The sequence below is a fragment of the Camelus dromedarius genome, chromosome 4, assembly GCF_036321535.1.
Source record: "Camelus dromedarius isolate mCamDro1 chromosome 4, mCamDro1.pat, whole genome shotgun sequence".
Classification (NCBI taxonomy): Eukaryota; Metazoa; Chordata; class Mammalia; order Artiodactyla; family Camelidae; genus Camelus; species Camelus dromedarius.
This window is the reverse complement of record NC_087439.1, coordinates 9378601-9399158: the sequence shown is the minus strand read 5'-3', so window position 1 is coordinate 9399158 and position 20558 is coordinate 9378601.

Sequence of the window (20558 nt, the reverse complement as noted above, 5' to 3'; positions counted from 1 at the left end):
CTTTATACATGTGTCAACGGGGATGCAGTTTTTTGTCCATTTTCCATTTTTATACTTTTTTTCCTGTTGCTTTCAGAGAGGAAATTGAAGTAGAAGTAGTGTACTCCAACATGTTTAATGAGAAGCTCCGCATTCACTATTTTAAACATACTCAGATTAAACACAAAACTCGTTTATATATGAGCTTTTTGGCTTTAAAAAAAGTAGTGTTACTAAGGTCAAGTTATTGGATGGTCTAAAGGGTCTTATTTGATTTTTCTAAGCTTTTCTAGGAGACAAAGTTTATACGGCAAGAGATATTTGAAAGTGGAAAAGAAAGAAGTCAACCCCAGGAAAGATGCTGCCTTGTCTAGTTGTCCTAGGCTGTCCTGAGTCCACGGCTGAAGGACTGTATCAGTGCAAGGCATATGCTGTTTTGAGGAAGAGAATAAAACTCCCCAAAATGTCTTAAATAAAACGAAACAGACAAACTCAGAGGAGATACATGCAGGAGTTACAAAGCCTTCACTGGATAAACCTGAAGAAGAATAAATACACTGGCTCCAAAAGAAGCAATCCCAAAGGAGCTGTGTGACTTTTGAAGACAAGATGCCCATCCGTGGCCCGTGCTGGGCAAACCTGCATCACCTGGAAATACAGAGTTTGGGTGGGGGTGGGCTGGGGAGACCCTTATCATCAAGTCTGAGCAAAATGAAGCAAAGAAAATCATTCAGTTGGGCAAAACAGCGGCTGTTTGAGCCGAGTCTGCAGTCTGTCTTGGAGACTGGCTTCATCATTAGGGTGTTCTGCAGTGGAGTGACAGGACCATCTTTCTCCTGTCCAGCTGTTTGTTATTGTTTACACACCCTCTTGCTGTTAGATATAAAATTACCTGACAAGGTAAAATGAAATGATGTTATCTTTTTAATAAATGTGTAATGGCCAAGCTGGTTTCAGGAACATTGATTGAGCAGCCCATCACTGTGTTCCAGAGAAATCATTAGAAATGCCATTAACGGTTCTCCCTTCTGGGTGCCTTTGGGAGGGGGGCATGGTGGTCAGCTGATGTCACCGGGAGCGCGCATTACTATGTCTTTCTTCTTTCTTTCAGTGGCTCCTTATTTACACTGTGAGAATTTCCTAGGGGAGGATGTCCTCTCCTTTTCCAAGACATTCTGAGAGCCCCTGGGGAAGAATTTACTCCCAGTAGTCGTTCTGCCAAAGAGGAGCAGCCACAAGCTCAGGGGTTGTTTGACTCACCTGCCCATTGGACGCTCCTGGAGGCTTTCCAAGGGGTCCTTAACATCCACTCAGTCTCTGCTGACACGGAGGAGATACCCGAGGTTCTCAGGGGAGGAGGCTGATGGTGGAATGTGTGAACGCTTGGAGCCAGGCGGGCCCATGTTCGGGTCCAGTCCTCCAGGATTTATTACCTCTGTGGCCTCGGATGAGCTTTGGAACTGCTCCGAGCTCTAGATTTCTCGCCTGGAATAGAAATAAAAATTCCACCCTACGTCCTTCCATGAAGTCAACATGTATTGAACACCTGCTATGTACCAGAATGAGTTCAGAGAGCCACATTCATTTTGACTCATTCTTAAATATTTGGTGAGAATCTATTATGTGCCAGGCACTGAAATGAATGCAAAAAAAAAAAAAAAAAAAGGAGTGCAGGAGAATATGATAAATGCACTGGATAGAGATGATTTTGAGGTTTAATGAGAGCACACAGAAGCATCCACAGGACTGCACAGGTCAGGGAAGGCACAAAGAAGGAGCTGCTGGTGCTCAGCTTTGAATGAGGAAGAGGAACGTTCCCAGTAAGGGAAATGACCAGGCGCCCTGGTCAGTGATGGACAGAGACCCAGACCCCAACCCAGGGGCTTCTGGACTCCTAGTCTGGTCTTCTTTTTCACTAGAGTTTTCTACAGCTTGGTTTGAGCTTTAAAGGATTAGATGCTAAATATGATAATAAAGGTATTCAGGAATGTACATAGAAAGCCACAAATGAATCAAACACAAAGAACCATTCAAAATGCAGGCTTCCAACTGTTTCGTGAAGCCAGGATTGACATTCTGACGCTCTCCTTAAAGGATAATGTCCAACCTAAAAAAAATTAACATCAAAGCCTAAATTATGGGGGATGGGGCAGAGAGAACGCATTACATGATAAGAATTATTTAAGTCATTGAGATAATAAAACCTTCATTCTTATAACAAAGATGAGATAATGAGATGTTAATCCTTCCAAGATTTAACAGATTTATTATTCTAATGAACTATACCTGACAGCTTTGAACTGTATATGAAAACTTATTAATCTTCGGACAGACATTGTGATTTTTCTTTCTTTCCATCGAGGTGTATGATGGAAGAATTATGGCTGAAATTGCTCACTGAGGTCTTCCTCATAGTGTTAGTGTTGTCTTGAGGACATCTCTTTCTGCCATCCGGACCTTACTGAATTAAACTGTGGAAATAAAACTCTGCAAAGAAAAAATTAGAGGAGCAATGATGGAGATTAACTGGCATGTGGGTCCAGTGATAAACAAAATTAAACACAAGTGATGGAGGCTTTGATCAGCCAGCTCAGTAGGATTCTGTCTGGTTAATTTAACAGGCTTGTTAATTTAACAAAGATGTTCTGAGCATCTATTCTGTGCCAGGCACAGTGTTGGTGCCAGAAACACAAAGTTAACAAGGGCACGGTTTCTCTCCTTGAGGATCTCAGCCTGTCAGGAGCAGCTGTGGTGGCCGTGAACTCCCAGTCAGGCAGAGGAGGAAGTGAGCACTGAGATGGACAAGGGATGGGAAAAGGGCAGAGGTGATGGGATGGAAGCTCTGATGTGGTTCAAGAATTGTCGGAGCTGCGATACCCAAGAGAGTGAACAAGAGCCCAGACGGTGGTGCTTAGAGTGAGATTCTCAAAGGAGAAGCACAAGATGGGGGGCAATGATTGGCAATGTTTAAAGCAGTGTTTTCCAAGTGTTTCTGACTATGACTCAACATAAGAGGGAGATGGTTCATATCTCTACCCAGTACGCACTGTATATAATGGAAACGAAATTTCATGAGACAGTTCTTACCCTTCCTACTGGAAATGCACTCTGGCATTTCCCGTTCTACTTTATTCTGCTTATGTAATTAAAAATAGATTTAATGACTCACTAATAAATTGTCACCCTGGCTTGAAAATCACAAGGGATGCATGACTGGCAAGGGGTGGAAGACAGTCCTTGTCAGCGAGAAGGTGAAGAACTGAGAGGCCAGAATACTGGGTGAGTTGGTTAAGGGTTTTGAAATCACTGTGCATCAGGGCAGGAGTCATGGTGGAAAGGACAGTGGTCCCGGGGATGGACTCCTCAGGAAACAACCAGGGGGAGGGTAGCTGACTACAAAAGAGGAGGGACGGTGGCTTCCAGTCTGATAGCCTTGCTCTAGAGGGACAGGGAAGTCTCACAGAGACAGGAAGAGCACGGTGCAGAGCAGCTCTGAGGAGCAGGAAGACACTCGTCCCATGGGTGTGAGAGGCACTCTGCTGCCACTTGAGGAAGAGGCAGGGGAAACAGGTCATCAGGGAGACACAACCCCGAATTTGGAGATGGAATGGATGTTCAGAAAGAGAGAGAGCAGGTGGAGGAGACGTTGCTGCCAGAACTCATGGTTTGTCATTGGGTTTGGAGGATGGAAGGAAGGAGGGAGTTTGGGTTAGTTTAGGAAACGCGTCAAGCTTGGAGGAGCTACGCCCTAGGGCTGGGTTGTAGGTGCCCCACGGCGACTGACTGAAAGGGGGCGTCGCATCGTGGGCCTCCACGTGCGGCTCTCTGGGAGGGGCTCATCACCCCTCATGAGACAATCTCTTAAAAAGCGCGCAGCGCCCAGTTTGCAGGTGCGTGTCTGATGTTTTCAGAAGGAAGAGAGGGAGATGAGATACCATCTCTGTTCTCTGTGTAAAGACTTAGAAGTTTGGTCAAATGACAGAGCCCTGCAAAATCATAACGCAGCATGGAGGTGCTGGTCATTACGAGAGAGAAGGGAAGAGTGAACTTCTCAGAGGAATTGGGGAAGGCTTCTCAGGGAGGAGGGATCTGAGTATGGTAGGAAGTGGACCAGCTGGTGGAGAGAGTGGAGGTGTGGTTTACACTAGCATGTCATTCTAAAGGCCCTGCTTCCTTTCTCCTGGGATGGTCCAGTCACCTTCCATCAGCCTGTAGGTCACTTGCCCAGGGGGACATGTGCTTATGGCTTCACCTAGAGGAGTATGCAGCCTCTCATGGGAAGATACCATGGTCACTTGTCCACAGCCGTGTCCCCAGCAAGAGTCCCTGCACAGTGACAAGCTCAGAAAAGGCAAACCATAAACCTGGAACTCCTGAATTCTCAGATTAGGAAGACAATTGCACAGGACAATTGGACTTTCTCCACTAAATTTTCCCAGGCCCTTCATTCTTTCATCATTCATTCTTCCCACAGTGTGCACGACTAACAATGAACAAGGAGGAAGAACGTGTGGTTAGGAAAATCTTCCTCTGGAGGAAGCAAGACCTGAGCTGGGTCTTGCCACTGGCTTAGAACAAAGTATGGGCTGCAATTTGTCAGTGCATTTAAATTTAAGTTTTGGGTCTGTGCTAACATTTAAAAGAAATGTATAGGACATACTAGAATATAAAGGAAAATACAATTTCCTGAAGATTTTGCATGGTAAGCAGCTAGTGTAAGTGTTCTCCACGGAGGGTCATATCTCTTGATATAAGAGGTACAGGGGGTTGTGGTCACTTACAGTTCCCCGGGGAGAGGTCTCTGACACAGCGTCTCTGAGGGGCTTGGGCAGCGTGGCGCCTTTCTGGACCTCAGCACCCTCATCGGCAAAGCAAAGTGCTGGGTGATCTTTCTGTTTCCCCTCAGCTCAAAAATTCTCCAATTTCTCTTTTTCTCATCTAGGAAGGTGGCTGCAAAGCTCACAGTAGACAGAAAGCTAATATTTATTATTTCACAATATTTTTTACCCGAAGTTTTCCATCTCGTGGGGTCAGAGAATTTAAACTCATTATCCTCATTGCTAATATAATAAAATGTCTTTGAAGCCAGAGATTTTACTTCTATAGTCATTACTGATCACTGAATGATCATTATGTGGTCAAATAATGAATCATATTATCAGCTACATAAATAATGAATCACATAATCAGTTATTTAAAAGCTATATTACAGCAGAGGAAACTGACTTAATCTCTTAAATTAGGGATGTATTCCTTAGAGCTAAGTGTTTTTTGTTTTTTTAAACTGATAACACTTAGAACCTGGCCAGAAGATAACTGTGGAAGTAGCAAATGATCTGTCTCAGAGGTTTTTAAAGACTTGTATTAAGTTGCAGTCCTGTACAGAAACAGGAAACTAGGTGATACACTATATTTGTTTTTCCTAGATCCGTTTTCTTTTCTCCTGACAGCACATTTATCCATGTGCCTTTCACACTGAGCTCTTTAAATGACCAGCCTCATTTGCAATTTGCTAGAAGGAGGTGGAAGGCAACTTTTGATTTTTGAAAGGAAATATGTTTGTGTAATAGAATGATTGAACGCAAGGTACTATGATACAGTTTCTAATAACTTGCTGGAGATGAGAGAGAAAGCCGTGAACAGAAAACATGGTTATCTCTGATTTTTCAATGTGTACGGTTAAAATGAGATATTGAAAAAAACAAACAAACGAGGCTTGATACAGGCTTAGAAGTTGGAGACAGCACAAGGGAGAAATCATAGCCTCGCCCCACTCTTAATCTGCTGGGGTTTATCATTGGGGATCAGCTAATGGGTTTCAAAACTTCTGTTTTCTCAGTAGGTGGGGGGCATATCTACATATCTGTGATTAGAATCAAGTGTTTAGTGCGGAGCTACAAGTAACGGTGGTCGTTCTAGATGTTGAAAGATCACACACGAGTAATAAAAAATAGTGCAGAAAGCAGGAGTCGGCAGTACGTGGTTGCTATGATATGAAAGAAACGGTCTCAAATTCCCAGTTCAGGGCCCGGCACATGGAACAAGCAAGCACCGTAGCAGCGCAGTAGGTGGGGACTCCTGCTGTTCTTAGAGTGTTTATCAGAGAATAGGGTCTTTGACCAAGAAAAAATTCCCACAGACTCTTCTGTTTTTTTTTTTTTTTTGAACTTATTTGGAAATAATGGCCAACGTCAGAAAAGCAGCGAGAATAAGAACAGTACAAGGAGGCGCATGCACCACTTAGCCAGATCCATCCACTGTCGTTTGCACGTGTGTGTCCTGCTTTCCCTCCCTCCCTCCCCCGCTCTCTGTATGTATATGTATGCACATATATGCACTGCTTATATATACTGTCCCCCCTGAACCAACAGAGAATAAGCTGCGTTTATCAAGTTATCAGCATCGTCTTTCATGCTGAACATAGAAGGTGGAACAGATTCAAGAACTGAACTTGGAGAAGAAATGAGTAAGTTGGAGAGGAGATTTAGAATGCCTGGTCAGAAGTGAGAATTCAGAAGCAGCTGATCTGGGAGACTTGAGCCAGAGAGTTCAGGTGGAGAGGGAAGGTCCAATGGTCAGGAGCAGTGAGGCGTGAACTCAGCAGTAATCTGGAACGAGCTGTGATGTGCGGGAGGAGAGTTCACTCCGTGAGTGGCAGGACGCGTGGGGACCAGACCATCAAGCGGCTAAGATGGGCCTGGCCTTGTGGTAGCTGTTTCACGCCTGCTGGCTTGTTGGCTCGTCCGTGCTTGAGCTGGGCGATACCTCCAGCAGTGAACTAAGTTACGGTGAACTTTAGAGTGAGTAGAAGGAAGCTAACATGACAGAATGTTCTTGTTTAGACATCTATTCACTTTCCAGCTCAATTCAGCTCAATAAATAATCACTGAGTGCTTCTTGTAAATTCGGGGTGATGGAGATGAAAGACAGTGTCTACCCAGCTTCTGCCTTCAAGGGTCTCTTGGTAACCACATCCTGAAGTGGGTGAGACTATTCAGTCCCAGGCAGTGCCCACCCAGTGTGGGAGAGGTGGGAATAGAGTAGCGGTGGGCGTCCTGGGAGCCTTGAGGAGACCCCTGAGATTCTCAGAGGAGGAGGAGCCTGTTTGAGCCAAGTCTGGGTAAAGGGATGAGAGGCAACCAGAAAAGCAACGGGGTTTCAGGCAGAGAGAGCATCATCCAGTCTGCACACGTGGCCCAGAAGAACGAAAACAACAGGACTTGTGAGCGTGAGAACGTAGACACTGGGTGCTGCGTGGGAGGAGGAGGGCGTGGTGGGAGGGGCTGCCCCTTGTCACCGCCTTACGCATGGTTCCTTTTGTCCTTAACTCAACTCTGTGCACTCTTTCTAGTTGTTAAGAATCAGGGGATAATCATAGGAATAATACTGATAATAGTAAATCGTCCTTTATTCAGAAGGTGACCGTCCGAATGAAACCTAGAAATCTTATCCGGGAAAGTCCAGTGGCTGCAGGATCTTTGGCCTGAGGCTCTGGGTGAGCACTACTTGACCCTAAGCTCAGTTGGATTGACTGTATTCATTTTGGAATGAATCTTTTGAAAACCGTCTCATGGAGAATAGAGTCAAAGCAAGCATGAGCTCCCTGCTGCCAAAGAACATGGGTTTGTGGCGTCTTCTGCAGAGGGCACGATGTTGTCCTGGCCCTGGTTCTAGATGTCTAGGGTGATGGATGTGCTCAGAAAAGTGCACCTCAGAAAGCCACTCAGAACGCATTCTGTAAGTGATTTGTGGGCTTGACCAAGAGTTATGTTACTTAATTATATTTACTGTTATTTACTATTGTTCTTAAGAAATTTTGGGACAAAAATCAATCCTTCCTCCAGTTACAATGCTCTCTCCAGGTCTAAAAGCAAAAGAGCATTGTCCAACAGGGGGAATACAGACAATATTTTATAATAACTACAAATGGAATATAACTTAAAAATTGTGAATCACTATATTGATACACTTATGATTTATGTAATACTGTACAGCAATTATATTTCAATTAAAAAATTTGATATTGTAAAATAAATACATGAGTAAATAAAAAAACAAACAAACAAAATAAAAGCAAAAGAATAACTTCCACGTGGCTGAAGGCATAGGATCTGAGTTGTCAACAAACTGGTTTTAGTTAGAGCAGCGGACTTGGGTTTTTCCTGGAAGGAGACTCTGACCCAAGTCACTCACCAGCGGCCACAGCCTGCTTTTGAGGAGATAAAAGTTTCTTCCTCCTCCATCAGAGATGTTTTAAGTGTACTCTGAGCAGAACCTTTTTCTGTTCCCCTCCCCTCCCCTTTCCTTTCCTGCAACATGCTGTGACCCTCCCTGATCACCCACCGCTACACCTCGCTTGACTGTTGTAACATAACCCGCCATTCCAGCGAGTAGATGGATCAACCTGGTCTATTAACGTTATTAAAACTCACGTGTTCCCTGTTACTTGCTTTTTATAACCGTAGAGCCACTAGAATTCCCATCTCCCACTGAAGAGGGACTGTGTCTGCCTGGTTTGCCCCCTGCACTTAACGTCTCAGAAACCACTATTGAGCCATTTTCCGCTTTCTGGTTGTCTGCGCTCCCTGGCTGCTGGACCATTGGGGCCACGTTGTGCCTGGGTTTGTGGGAAGGACCCTGCTGACCGGTTTTGCTTTCTCTGACATTTGTCATGGTATCTGTGTATAAGCCTTCATTTGTCATCACTTGGGCCCTATCTGAGGTTTCATGTATTGTTATAAAATTCTAAGAAGTTTCCCCTATTATTGATTTTTGTATATTTCTCCTCTCCAGTTTCTGTTTTGAGAATTACGATTAGGGGGTCATGAGAATTTGTGTAGACGAAGGAGATTAAGATTACACATTTCTAGTTGCAAAATAAATGAGTCACAGGCAAGAAATGTGTAGGGTGGGGAATACAGTCAACAATGTAATACTTTGTGTGGTGACAGATGGAAATTAGATTTATCATGGTGACCATTTTGAAATGTACAGAAATGTCAAGTCACCGTGTTGCGCAGCAGGAACTAACAGAGCTGTAGGTCAATCACACAACAAAAAGAATGTGTGTATCTTACCTCTCTCTCTTTTAACTTCCCATTTCTTATCTTTTTGTGGTGTTTTTCTTAAATTAATTGTCAGCTTGACCCTTCAGCTCATTCTTTTACTCCCCTTAGAAAAATAAATTTATCATGAAAACGTTTCAACATTTTCAAGGGTGCACAAAATAATAAGTATTTATGTAGATAAAATCTTGCTTAAGGAATAAAATAGCACCCAAATATTTGACGTTTCTGGGGCTCCCTCCTCTCAGAACCTCTCTAATCAAAGGGATCATAATTTGCATTTGGTTTTTCACATTCTCAGGAAGGTCGCTGTTTTCCACCTGTGTATTACATCCCTTCCCCTTGTTAAATATCTCACAAACAATATTAGAATGTATCCATCCTTTCCAGCCTTGCCTTTAAAAAACTCAGCGTTATGTTTATGATATTTTACTCATGTTTGTAGATACAGCTCCAGCTCCCTCCTTCAAATCACTGAGTACTAAAATGTCTGAACAGACCTCGTTTGTTTATCTGTGTTCCTCTTGGTGTGTGTCAAAGGTGTCTCCAGACACTTGTGATTAGAAGCAGCTCTACTGTGAACACCCCCATCCAAGCATTTTTCTTACTCCATTGTACCTTACCTTATTTATCTTAGGGAGTAATATTTTGAAGGTCCAAATACCATCATTCTGTTTTCTAATAGATCATTTTTGCACTCCTCAAATGGTTTCTCTGGATAAAGGGACATTTCAAAATTAGTATGCAATTGAATTTATTAATTACTTTAAGATTTGCGCTTGTCATGTCTTATTAAGAAGTCATTCCCTGTGTGAAGTCAGAAAATATCCTTTACTGTTTCCTACCAACTGTTCCCAAGTTTTTACTTTTTTCAAATTTAAGTCTTTGATCTGCCTGCAATTGATTATTACTTACAGACTAGTTAAGAGATCCAATTTTATTTTAATGTCCATCAGGATACCCAAACATTCCAAAATATTTGAAACATGCAAATAAGAGCAAGGCAAGATGAAAAATGGCAAATGGCTAATTGCTCATTATGACCATGAGTAGTTTAGACTTGACTGATGTCCTCCAGACTTTAGGGAAGCTGGGCCTTTCAGATTTGAATCCTGGTCAGAGAGGGATGAGCTGGGCTCACACAGATTGGGAGGTACCCCTGTTGTCCTGGCCCAGGACGTGACGGCCAGAGAACTCAGGACCTCCTGCTCAGGGCATCACTGCCGAGCAGCAGCACAGGGCATTGGCCCTTCACTCAAATGTGCCCGAGGACAGTGCACGGCGGGGCTTTATCGCCACTTGCCATTTGACAAAGTTCTATCGTACGACGCAGTATCCCGTGCCTGGGTGCTGCTTCTGTATTAAGTTCTTTAAGTTAAAGCCAAATTTTGGTATTCTCGAGACTTTTCGTATGTGGGATGGCATTGGCAGACTGCTGCTTTGTAACAGCTCTCTGATGGACACAGAGAGAGCCCGCCTCTCTGGGCCTAAAAGAGCAAAAGTAAAGATGTAACTGGCTGTCACCACTGTGAATCGTCTCAGGCATGGGGGCAGGCAGTGACTAGGCTGAGCCTGTGGAGCTGAAGTGTGGGTGAATTTCTTTATGTCTGAGAAATCATTATGGGTAATGCACAGTTTTTAATCTTATGGTGTAGCCTGAGTAGAGAAATGAAAGGATTTTGTCAATAAACCCCTCTAACTGATGGGTCTATCTCTTGAAGCTCAGAACCTTTAAAAAATAATAATTTATTATCTCTGGACCTGGTAAGAAAAGGAATCTGCCCTGATTCCTAATAAAAAATTCTCCCCAAATGACATGTACTCTGTAATCGTAATTCCATGACTTTTCTCCAGCTACCTCCTTTACCTAGCAAGGTATCCACCTTCTTTTTAGCAAATAAACTCCTTTTCACCTTGTAAAACCAACTGAATTAAGAGGGCCTCTCAGCCAGCACATGTGTGGGGTGATGTCTTCACAGGTCTGCCTTTCTGCGGGACTGTCAGCTCTCAGAGAGCTTGGACCTGTCCTCTTCATCCATGTATCCTCCCTTTCTAGTTCTTTGTAACACACACACACACACATACACACACACACGCACAACTGATCTCTGTCTCTTTTTCTATGGCTGTTGAACTGCACTGAAATGAAAGTATCATTGCACTGATAACCAGACAAGCAGAAATAATAGAAGCATAAAAAAGAATTGGGTTTAAGTTGTACTTTGGCCATTTATTGCTCACTTGATGACCTGGGAAAAGTTACTAGCTGAGTCTTTGTTGTTTGATGAAATGAGAATTGTAACCCGTGTTCTGCTAGGTTAGGCGAGACAGCACTCCCTCACTGTCGCACAGTAGGACTTACAGTTGGGCCTACTCTCCTCCCATCTTTTCATAAAAGGTTCACTGTTAGGTTATTTCAATTTTAAAAGAGGTCTATTGATGACAGTGCCGGGCATAAGGAAGGGATCAAATTATATGTGTACTTTACCCCTTGCTTATTTGCTATTTCCGTGGGTAAGAAAGAATAAATCAAGAAAGATTTGGCATCAGACTCCAGGGACCAGGAGGTTGGAGCCACTTGGGAGCTTGTGAGACATGCAGAATCCCCAGTGAATTGAATTGGAAATGTGCCCTTTAGGAAGAGGCTCAGAAAATTCAAGTGTCTGTTCAGGTCTGGGGAGAGCTGAGGCAGAGCCGGTGCTGCCCCCTGGTTTGAGTAGTTGTGGGAAACTTATTCTAGCTGTTGCGCTATTTATAGGGGGCTTCTGGGGTGAACAGGGGCCAGCTGAATGGACTTCCTTGTTACAAAATGACAGCTAGGCGCTAAAAGCTGTCATTGCCTCTGTCTCTTCGATTTTGTAACAGGAAAGAACAACCCTGACTCCACATTGGATCTGTTCCTTTAGCATTAACCCTGTGCTGTTTTCTGGGCTCAGTCATGCTAGTTCTGTATCTTTTGTTAAAGAATGTTGCCTAGAGCCTGAAATAGACAGGAGAGCCCATTCTCAAGGCTCTGGCCTTTAAGGTGATAATATTTTCCCATTCATATATAGATAAAAAGTTGCAGAATGGAAAATAACATTTGTCTTGTTGGAGGTTTACAGGAACATCATGATCTGACCTACATGGAGCTGTAAGAACAAAGGATTCTGACACCAAGAAGTTTGCTACAACCAACCACACCCCCTCTCCTTTTTAGTATCAAAGGAGCCGGAATTCTGACTTGGGGAAGATGGTTCTCCAGGACATGAGTCCCCCATCACTTGGTCTGCTATCTTCCCTAATAAAGTCATTATTTCTTGCCCCAACATCTCATCTCTCAATTTATTGGCTTTCAGATTGAGTTTGGACTCAGTATAAATTTTGTTTCATGGATGTGTTAGCCTACAGCCACAGGAGCCTATGTGACAATTCCCATCCCCAGAGAAACCAGCTTGAGCACCCACCATGATGTGAAAATAATGGCTTGATTTCATTTCTCTGTTGAAGATTTTCTCCTGAGAATGTGTCAGCAGACTGGAGGGGTCTCTGCCTTCTCAGGGATGCAGGGGACTGAAACAATACTTTCCTTTTCTCTCTCTTTTTTTTTTTAAACCTCTAAAAGCAAAGCTTTAATATAATATATATTGATCTGAAGTGTTCTATGTCTCAGAAAATGTATTATTACCTTGGAAAGGACAGCCTTCACTGACATCTGAAGTTGAGGATTTTAGCTGGTTGACTGTCCTTCTTTCCTTTAAGCATCCACACACTTATTGGAGACTGGAAGGTGGTCTCATATCAATTTGATGTCTTCTCTGAAGGTGATCATTCATGACCAACTCCAGAGTTTTATCAGACAGGCACCTTCATCCAGGTGGGTGCTTTTCATCCTACCTTGTGTGATAACCGAGCAAACCCCTCTCCTGAGGTTGAATGGTGGCTTAGTAAGCGTTTTTCAATAGGAAAGATGGCTTTGCTATTTCCCAGAGTATCTTTTATGTGTTGATCCAGCAAACATTTCAAGCACACCTATAATATAACATGCTCCTGGAGTAAAGCAAGATACGACACATATAGAGTTTCTGCCTTCAAGAGACCAAAGACTGAGTAGGTGGACAAGCAGTGTTCAATTAATTGCAAATAAAATATGATATAATTGATTCATTCTAAATTAAATAAGACCAAGTTATGTATAAAGCACCATTTTTCCTCCCAGGGAGAAAAAAGGGAATGTTGGGGTGGGGGCTAGAAGTCCCAGAACTGATCTAAACTTCAGCCAAGTGTGATTGAGAGGAGACTCCTTATGGACCATGATAGCAAAAGGGCATTCCACTGGTGGCAAGAGTATCTGCTCAGGCCTGGAGATTTCAATGGGATGGCGAGTTTACGGAACTAAAAGGATCTCAGCCTGTTTTTGGCATATGGCAGTGACCCTTTTGATTGTGACTGGTGGTAAAAAATATACTTTACATTGTGACCTAGTACCCAACTTGTGCACATGCAAATTCAATGGAAAAAAAGAAAGACAAAAGCTTCACAAAATACCCTTGATACATACAATACACTTCAATATTGTCTTTCCTCATCTCTTCTGTTCTGTTTCATTTAAGAAATACTGATCATGATTATTAAATTGATGACAGTTCATTAAAGGGTCATTACCCTCAGTCTGAAAAACAGGGGTGTGACTTGTGAGGACTCAGGTAGAGGTAACCAGACTGGAAAGCCAGCAAGAATCAGACCACTGTGGGGGTGGGGGATGTCTTTGAGTATAAGGGTCACTGGGACAGGAAAATGGGTGACATGTCTCCATAATTTAATTTTCTTTGCATTTTCTTTGAGCATCTCAACCTTCTCTGTCAATAAAATTTGCTTGATTTGTGCTCCATGATCTCAAGATTCTGATGTCTGCTAGCTAATTTTATAACCCAACTAATCCAAGATGTTAATGGGAACTACATTTTAAAAAATGAATTATAGTTGATTTATGATACTGTGTTAGGTTCAGATGTACAGAAAAGTGATTCAGTTATACATTTATATCTATATATATCTATTTATCTATATTCTGATTATTTCCATTATAGTTTATTACAAGATATTGAATATATGCTAAAAGATAAATCCTTGTTGCTTATCTGTTTTATGTAATATGTATCTGTCAATCTCAAACTCCTAAATTATCCCACTCTTCCCTCCCTTTCCCCTTTGGTAACCATAAGTTTGTTCTCTATATGTGTGAGTCTGTTCTGTTTTGTATATATATTTATTTGTATAATTTTTTAGATTACACATATAAGTGATGCATGGTATTTTTCAATTTTCTGTCTGGCTTACTTCACCTAGTATGGTAATCTCTAGATCCATCAATGTTGATGAAAATGGTATTATTTTATTATTTTTTATGGCTGAGTAGTATTCCATTATATAAATATACCACAACTTCTTTATCCAGTCATCTGTCTATGGACATTTAGGTTGCTTCCATGTCTTGGCTATTGTAAATAGTGTTGCTATGAACATTGGGGTGCATGTATCTCTTGGAATTAGAATTCCCTCTGGGTATATGTCCAGGAGTGGGATTGCTGGATCATACAATAAGTCTATTTTTAGTTTTTTGATGAATCTCCATACTGTTTTCCATAACAACTGCACAAAACTACATTCCCACCAGCAGTGTAACAGGGTTCCCTTTTCTCCACACACTCTCCAGCATTTGTCATTTGTGCACTTTTGAATGATGGCCATTCTGACTGGTGTGAGGTGCTACCTCATTGTGGTATTGATTTGCATTTCTTTAATGACTAGTGAAGTTGAGCATCTTTCTTGTGCCTGTTGGCTATCTGCATGTCTTCTTTGTAGAAATGTCTGTTTAGGGCTTCTGTCCATTTTTGGATTGGGTTGCTTGTTTTTTTGATATTGAGCTGTATAATCTCTTTGTATATTTTTGGATATTAACCCCTTGTTGGCCACATCATTTGCAAATATCTTCTCTAATGGGAATTACATTTAACAAGACTCTATTTACATCTTGTTTTACAGTTTGCCAAATATTCTATTATTCTTATAACAATACTATGAATTGGGCTTTCTTTAAACTTTATATTTTACACATTAAGAATGGAGGCTCAGTGACGTTAACTAACTTTCATTAGACCACTTAACTAGTTAGTGTAGCTCTAAGGATTTCCTGCTAATGAGATCCTCTTTCTCCCACACCACACTCGCCCCTAGCTGGGTTGACGTTGTTGCCTTCTGACACAGTGTTTGAATTTTAGCAGGGGATTTCTGGAATAATATTAATTGCTGGTGACAAATATGATAAAGACATTTTAGATTTATGGCTGGTTAAAATGGGGAGCATTTTTGAGCTGAGGGCCCTTCCAATTATTCCTTATGTCTTCACCTGCTAACCTTTGGGAAGCATGCTGGCTGCTTGTATACTAGAGTGCATAAATGTCCCAGTAGCTCTGTGGATACTTACATGTTTGTGTATTTACAGAAGTGGTCTACACAGTTTAGTCAAGTTTTGTTTTTCCACAAGGAGAATTCCAGCTCCCTCCAATTTTGTCAGGCTCTATTGAGTTTCAGAGGGAAAAAGCCCAGATAAGCCCCATCCTTGCCTCAGACTCAAGAACTTAGCACATCCAGCTAGGGAGAAGTCATCCCTTTTGATAACCTTTAAACCCCGTTGAGAAGGTAGCTTCTGATTGTGCCGCATTTCTCAAGGAAAACTTCGTTCATTCACTCATTCAACAAATAATTGTTGATCAACTAACAAATCACACGGTCTGGAAAGAGAAAGAACCCAATTCCCCAGGAGATTTCTCGAAGGGAGTGATAGCTCCAGTCACATGATGAGGCAAGCATGTAATACTTTATTTTGTGCACTGGCTTTACCAAAATTAGAGGGAGCTGCAGAAGTTGTTGGAAAGCAGACTCAGTTCAGCTCCTCAGTTCTCTTCCCTGTCTCATCCTTTGACTTGGAAAATCCTGACCTAGACTGCTCCCTGGACCTTCCACTCAAGTGCAACCTATCTGTGCCATGTACCACTTTGCCCTGATTACTTAATTTGCACGTGCATTTTCACATTATGAAATCTTTATCAGTAGCAGGGAGCTTAGTTGCCAAGGCAACTAAGTGTGATGTGTGAACAGCTTATCTTTCACCCAAAATTTAACTCCCCTCCATCAAATACCAATAACATTCCTGACTTTTTTTCCTTTTGTATTGAAAATTAAAAACCACTGTACAGGTCTTCTGGCTTTTTCTTCCTCTTTTGTCTCTCTTTCCAAAAGTACTCACTATTTTTTCCTCAATATATTAAAATTAAAAAATTTTTTTTCAAAGTAATAGATGTATGTTCTTTAATAGTCAACTAGTAAATATTGATTACAGAAATTAAAGATGATTTAAAGAAATGGAAAGATATCCCATGTTCTTGGATTGGAAGGAGCAATATTATTAAAATAGCCATAATGCCGATGGTAATCTTCAGATTTAATAGGATCCCTATCAAATTACCCAGGACATTTTTCACAGAAATAGAACAAATAATCCTAAAATTTATATGGAATCACAAAAGACCTAGAATTGCCAAAGCAATATTGAAGAAAAAGAATGAAGCTGGAGGAATAACCCTCTCAGACTTCAGACAATACTACAGAGCTACAGCAATCAAAACAGTGTGGTACTGGCATAAAAACAGACATATGGCTCAATGGAACAGAATAAAGAGCCCAGAAATAAACCCACAGACCTAAGGTCAATTAATCTTCAACAAAGGAGGCAAGAATATACAATGGAAAAAAGACAGTCTCTTCAGCAAGTGGTGTTGGGAAAACTGGATAGCAGCATGTAAATCAATGACGTTAGAACACTCCTTCACACCATACACAAAAGAAACTCAAAATGGCTTAAAGACTTATATATAAGACAAGACATGATAAACTTTCAGAAGAAGACATAAACAAAACATTCTCTGACATAAATCCTAGCAATGTTCTCGTAGGACAGTCTACCCAGGCAAGAGACATAAAAGCAAATATAAACAAGTGGGACTTAATTAAACTTAAAAGCTTTTGCACAGAAAAGGAAATCACAAGCAAAACAAAAAGACAACCTACCGAATGGGAGAAACTATTTGCAAATGATTTGACTGACAAAGGTTTAATTTCCAGAATATATAAACAGCTCATATGACTTAATAACAAAAAAACGAACAATTCAATCCAAAAATGGGCATATGACCTAAAGAAACAATTCTCCAATGAAGACATACAAATAGCCAATAGGCAAATGAAAATATACTCAATATTGTGAATTATCAGAGAAATGCAAGTCAAAACTACAATGAGGTATCACCTCACACCAGTCAGAATGGCTATCATTCAAAAGTCCATGAACAATAAATACTGGAGAGGGTGAGGAGAAAGACCTCCTACACTGCTGATGGGAATATAGTTTGGTGAAGCCATTATGGAAAACAGTAAGGAGATTCCTCAAAAAACTAAAAATAGACTTACCATATGATCCAGCTATCTCACTTCTGGGTATATATCCAGAAGGAACTCTAATCCCAAAAGTTACATGCACCTCAATGCTCATAGCAGCACTATTTGCAATAGCCAAGACACAAAAGCACTCTAAATATCCATGGACAGACGACTGGATAAAGAAGTTGTGGTATATTTATACAAAGGAATACTACTCAGCCATAAAAAATAATAAACAATGCTGTTTACAACAACACGGATGGACCTGGAGACTGTCATTCCAAGTAAAGTAAGACAGAAAGAGAAAGAAAAATACCATATGATATCACTCAGATGTGGAAGCTAAAAAAAAAAAGACACTAATGAACTCATCTACAAAACAGAAACAGACTTGCAGACATAGTAAACAATCTTTTGGTTACTGGGGAAAGGGGGTGGGAAAGAATAAATTTGAGAGTTTGAAATTTACAAATATTAACTACTATATATAAAATAGATATACAAGTTTCTTCTATATAGCACAAGGAACTATGTTCAATATCTTGTAATGAGCTTTAATGAAAAAGAATATTAAAATTAATATACATATATATATGCATGACTGGGACATTGTGATGTACACCAGAAAGTGACACGTTGTAACTGACTATACTTCAAAAAAAGTAATCAATTAGTACTAGGAGATTTACTACAAACAGAAGACCCCCTGCTGCATCAATCCCCACCATCACCAAGGTTTTGTTTCCATAGTAACCACTTTCAATAGTTTTCAGCTGATTGGTCAGTATTTCCTTTTGTATTTCTAAATGCTGTTAGATTTTGAAATGTTACTTCTTGATCTTTCAATTTTAGTGATGGTCTTTCAAATTTCTATTGAGGAAGATATGGATTTACTTGTAGTTTTCTCTCATGATTCCTATTTTTCTCCCTGATCTTCCTGGTAGCACTTAGCTCAGAGTTGCCTTGCAGCCACTGTGCCTGGAGTTTAGTAAAAACAAAGAAGTTGAGACCAGAGAGGACCTGTTGGGTTCTGTTGAGGAGCTTGGGTTTTATCCTAAATGTGAATTGAAGCCACTGGAGAAATTTAACTGGGGGTAACATGATATGCCTTGTTGAAAAACTACTTTGACAATGATAGAGAGTGGATTGTGGGAGTCAAGAGAAATCAGAGACTGGTGAGGAAATCTACAGAAATCCTAGGAGACATGGTCACTTTAACCCATGTGGTTGCCACAAGGAGCTGGAGAGAATGGTCAGATAAGGGACATGTTTTCAAGAGAGAACCACTGTGTATTAGGAGTATGGGAAGGAAGGAGTAATGAGTCTAGGATGACTCCTAGGTTTTGACTTGAGCAACTGATGGATAGGAAAATCACTTGTTGAGATTGGGCTAGGCTTGTTTGTATTACTGTGCAGGTGAAGGGTATGATCAAGAATTTTGTTTTGATTGAGATAAACTTGAGATGACTACTGATGTTCAAGAGGAGATGTCAAGTAGGTAGTTGAACAGATTAGTAAGGAATTCAGTGAAGATGTCTGGGTCTAGATCCACAAACGTGACTGCCATTGGCATGTGGGTGGTATTTAAAGCCATGGGATAGTCTGAGGTCACACAGGGAGAGAATGCAGACAGAGAAGAATAAGGGGTCTGATTCTGAGTTAAATGTGGTCCAAAATGCAGAGATCTGACCAAAGAAGAGGAGAAAAAACTAACTCTGGGAGCTGATGGCTAATGTGGTGGAAGGAAGACCAGGTGGTTGTGAGGTCCTTAGAATATCAGCAAGAATGAGTGTTCTGAAAAGAAGGAAGTTTTCAGTTGCATCCAGTACTGATGGGATGCCAAGTGGCAGAGAAGGAGTCACTGCATCTGACAACAAGGAAAATCATGGTGGTTTCTGTTGTGTGGTGGCTTTGGAAGATGTGATGGAAGGGCGTGGCGGATGACCATGAGGATGCAGGGATTGTGATGGGTGATGTCCAGCGCCCAGGAGGCAGTGAGAACACATTCTTGAGGGACGTGGCCCAGCCAGGGATATCAAGAGGGGGTTCCTGAGGAAGTGAGATGCTGAGATCTGGATTGACATATGAAGGATGAGAAGGAATTAAGTGCCTGAAAGCTTATAGAGGGAACAGTGTTTCAGGAAGAGGGAGCAGCATGTGAGAAGGCTCAGAGGCAAGCACAGTATGGCATGTGCTAAGTAAGTCATGAAAGAAGGGCAGAGAACATGGGAAAGTGGTGGAGGAAGCCTGAGAGGTGCTTGGGGACCCCAGCTTTGTGAGACATGCTGATCTTTTTTGTCTAACCCAAGTGCAGTGGGATGTGATTGAAAGGTTTTCAAAAAGAATGTTTTGTAGTTTTGAAATATCATGCAAAAGAATGGATAAAGAAGATGTGGTATACATACATAGTGGAATACTACTCAGCCATAAAAAGAATGAAATAATGCCATTTGCAGCAACATGGATGGACCTAGAGATTATCAAACTAAGTGAAGTAAGTCAGGTAGAAAAAGATGAATATCACATGATATCACTTATATGTGGAATCTAAACAAATGACACAAATGACCTTATTTACAAAACAGAGATAGGCTCACAGACATAAAAACAAACTTATGGTTACGAGAGGGGAAAGGAGGAGAGGGATAAATTATGAGTTTGGGATTAGCAGATACAAACTACTGTATACAAAATACATAATCAACAAGGTCTTACTGTATAGCACAGAGAACTATATTCAATATCCTGTAATAAACCATAACGGAAAAGAATCTGAAAAAAATGTATAAGTGAATCTCTTTGGTGTACACCAGAAACTAACACAACATTGTAAATCAACTTTAACTATACTTCAATAAAAAACACAAATAATTAAAAAAAAATCATGTGAATTATATCATGTGTCTCCACAAGGTGAATGAGTGTGGCCACAGAAAGACAAACTAGGATGCTTTTGCAGTGGTGGTGGTGAGAAGTGATGGCAGTTCATTCTAAGCATTTGGATGAGGGAATGAATGTCACAGAAACTCTTCACAG